Here is a 4,545-nt window from a genome sequence, read left to right as displayed (position 1 = left end):
TCTATATATCATCTCTATATCATATATAAGAGACACACAACACATCTTATATATCATCTATATATCATATAAATGAGACACACAACACACCTTATATATCATCTATATATCATCTCTATATGAGACACACAACAGACCTTATATATCATCTATATATCATGTATATGAGACACACAACACACCTTATATATCATCTATATATCATATAAATGAGACACACAACACACCTTATGTATCATCTATATAACATAAATGAGACACAAAACACATCTTATATATCAATATATCATATAAATGAGACGCCCAACCCATCTATCATCTATATATCATCTCTATATCATATATATGAGACACAACGCATCTTATCTATCATCTCTATATCATATATATGAGACACAACACATATTATATATCATCTCTATATCATATCATATAAGAGACACACAACACATCTTATATATCATCTATATATCATCTCTATATCATATATAAGAGACACACAACACATCTTATATATCATCTATATATCATCTCTATATCACGTATATGAGACACAACACATCTTATATATCATCTCTATATAATATGTAAGAGACACACAACACATCTTATGTATCATCTTTATACAACGGGGGGCCTACATCCAGCGATCTGATTGGTTCCTTACTGTTGTATAATGAGCGTATACATAACTGCCATGACGCCCGATCATTTTGTGAAAGTTTGCATATCACTCCGCGCCTGGAAGTAGAAACTGTTACAAAGTAAAACATATGTTGGATGATGGAGAGAGTGTAAATGTTGTTACTCCGGGAGTGAGCAAGGCGATGGAGAGACTAACGAAAGCTTAGGCACACGGCAAGTGAACTGCTCCATAGGATAAATTGCCGGCGAACCGCTCTAGCCGAGCCTTCTCTCGGAGGGACGCTAAAGTGTGTTGCATAGCGACCGTCGTGCATTTTGAAGGCAGCCAGGAGGGACTACTTTTTTGTATTCTTTAATAAAACGGCTACTTTGACTTTCTTGGTTTCTTTTTAAATGTAGTGTGTCTATGACTTTCGTTTCGCCATAATAGTAACCGTTGTATAAAAGCAATAGATCACTTCAGTCAGTGGTATGTGCTCATTATACCACTGTGAAGGGGGTCGCCGGCCCTCCGCTGCGCGTCGGGGCCGGACAACGCCCCTTAACAGTGGTATAATGAGCACGTACCACAGCCTGTCGTGATTTATGGCTTAAATATATCATCTCTATATCACATATATGAGAAACAACACATCTTATATATCATCTATATATCATCTCTATATCATATATATGAGACACAACACATCTTCAAGTTCAAGTGTTTTTATTTGTCACATACAATAAATTGAAGTGAAATGTTAAAGGGTCAATGCTCCACACTGTGCAAAAATAAATAAAAATATAAAATAAAATAAATTAGTTAATTTATTTAGATAAAATAAAAAATGTAAATAAAATCAAATTTAAAAATAAGGTGTTGAATTAAAAATTTGAATTCAAGTGTTTCACTGCCTGTGGATAAAAACTTCTCTTAAGTCTCTCAGTCCTTGAGTTAAGGCTTCGTAGGCGTCTACCCGACGGCAGCAGGGTGAAGAGGCTGGCATTGGGGTGTGTGTCATCCCTCCTGATGTTTTTTGCCCTCGACTCCACCCTCTTGTGGTAGATGTCCTTCACATTGGGTAGGGACGCTCTGATAGTCCGCTCAGCTGAGCGCACCACCCTCTGTAGGTTGGCCTGGTCTTGAGCGGTACAGCTTCCGTACCAGACGGAGATGCATCCTGTGAGGACGCTCTCCACGGCTGAGGAATAGAAGGTCTTCAGGATGGAAGGGGAGACCTTGAATTTCCTCAGCCTCCGGAGGAAGTACAGTCGCTGCCTAGATGACTTTGTCACATGTTGTGTGTGGAGGGTCCAGGTTAGGTCTTCAGTAGTCTGGCTGAACGGAAGTGGACAGCGTCTATTGCCTAGCGTCGGATTTGGCCGCGACTCCTCCCCTTCCGGTTGCTGGCGTTCCCGTATTGTGCTCCCCCTCAAACTCGGAAACTAGGCAGTATGGCGAGTTTTGAGGACTTTGACGGCGCTGTAAAGTTGGCATGTTTGGCTCTTTCTGTCGAAAATTGCAAAGAACTGCAAAATATTTGCTTACAGCATTTGCTGAGGAAGAAAGATGTTCTATTTTGCATGGACACCGCTGCTGCTTCCCGGGCTTAGCCCCGCCCTAGACGATTGTGATTGGTTTAAAGAAATAAAAACAGGCCCGCCCAGTTTCCCCACGGATAGACGGCTCGAGGTAGCGTGGCTCCAGACCATTCTACTTGCTGTAGTTTGGTCTGGCTTTGCGAGACTAGGTCTTCAGTGATGTGCACACCCAGGTACTTAAAACTAGGAACCCTCTCCACAGGCTCCCCGTTGATGATGAGGGGGGTGAACCCGGTGTCCTGCTTCCGCCGGAAGTCCACCACCATTTCCTTTGTCTTTTTTATATTTAGGGCCAAATTGTTGGACTGACACCACAGTGCCAGGTCTGCCACTTGGTTCTGGTAGGGCTGCTCGTTGTTATCAGAGATAAGACCCAGCACCACAGTGTCGTCTGCAAATTTAATGATGGAGGTTGAACTTCCGGAGGCTGTGCAGTCATAAGTGTAGATGTTGTACAGCAGCGGGCTCAGAACACAGCCCTGGGGGGAACCGATGTTGAGGGTCAGCGGCCCAGAGGTTACACCACCCTCCACTTTCACCACCTGGGGGCGGTCAGTAAGGAAGCTGAGCACCCAGTTGCACATTTGGGTGTTGATCCCCAGCGACCTCATCTTGTCGATCAGGCGGAGGGGGACTATGGTATTGAAAGCTGAACTGTAATCAATGAACAGCATCCTCACATAGTTCCCCCCCCCCACCATCCAGATGAGTAAGAGTGGTGTTTAGCAGGTTGGAGATGGCATCGTCTCTGCTTCTGTTTGCTTTGTAAGCAAACTGGAGGGGGTCGAACGAGTTTGGCAGGGAGGTGCAGATGTAATTTTTCACCAGCCTTTCGAAACATTTCATCACTGCAGAGGTCAGGGCCACTGGACGGTAATCGTTCAAACATGATGGTTTACTATTTTTGGGCACCGGTACAATGATAGACTTTTTAAAGCAAGATGGGACGACAGCTTGGGCCAGGGATGTATTAAAGATCATGGTGTACACTGGAGCTAGTTGGTCAGCACAGGATTTAAGGACCCTTTCAGGGATCTGGTCAGGCCCGGCAGCCTTTTTCCCATTTACCCCTTTGAACACCCTCCTCACATCACTCTCACTTACTATGAAGGGGGGTTTGGTGTTATTCCCAAACATGTCGGCCATGACTGCCATTGAGTTATGATCTTCACTCTCCATCTTATATATCATCTCTATATCATATATATATCATATATAAGAGACACACAACACATCTTATATATCATCTATAAATCATCTCGATATCATATATAAGAGACACACAACAGATCTTATATATCATCTATATATCATCTCGATATCATATATATGAGACACAACACATCTTATGTATCATCTATCTATCATCTATATCATATATATGAGACAAAACACATCTTATATATCATGTATATTTGAGACACAACACATAATATATATAATCTATCTATCATATAAATACATGAGACAACAGTTTGAAATGTCTGTCTGTCTGTCTGTCTGTCTGTCTGTCTGTCTGTCTGACAAGCCATGCCCCCTGACAGGCCTTGGGTGGGTCACAAAGACCACGCCCCATGGCTGAGGTGTGTGTGTGTGTGTGTGTGTGTGTGTGTGTGTGTATACATCAATATACATTTGCGTTGTGTGAATGAGTGTCCGTCCATGTCTTCCTTTGTGTCTTGATCAGTAGAAGTTCAGCTGTTTGTCTCTGAGTCCTGACGCGCATCTAGTAATGCTATCAGAGAGAGAGAGGGGGGGGGGGGAGAGAGAGGGGGGGTGGGGGAGAGGGAGAGAGAGAGAGACACAGACAGACAGACAGACAGACAGACAGACAGACAGACAGACAGACAGACAGACAGACAGACAGACAGGCAATGATTAATCGTAACCTATAATGCGTTTTATGTAGCTTATCTTTACATTCTTAAATTTTTACTATAATATTACTATTATTTCTATATGCACATATGTACATCTGTATGTTATGGTATATTGTTATAGGTTGTTATCTGTACATATTGTTCTGACATTCTCTTTTGTTATTTTATTTTATGTTATAATATTTGTAATGCTTTGGCAACACTGTTTGGTTTAGCACAGTAGTGAAATTCAAAAGCTTTTTGAATTAGAGATAGAGAGAGAAATAAAAAGAGAGACAGAGACCAGAGAGAGAGACAGAGAGAGAGACCAGAGAGAGTTGAAGAGAGAGAGACAGAGAGATAGTGAGTGAGAGAGACAGAGAGAGATAGTGAGTGAGAGGTGCTCTATAGGTCTTCTGGTCTGCTGACCCTCCCTTCTGTTCATTCCCTGATGTTGATC

The sequence above is a fragment of the Gadus macrocephalus genome, chromosome 7, assembly GCF_031168955.1.
Source record: "Gadus macrocephalus chromosome 7, ASM3116895v1".
In the NCBI taxonomy this organism is placed as follows: domain Eukaryota; kingdom Metazoa; phylum Chordata; class Actinopteri; order Gadiformes; family Gadidae; genus Gadus; species Gadus macrocephalus.
The sequence above is the reverse complement of the archived record's forward strand: the minus strand, read 5'-3'. Positions refer to the sequence as shown.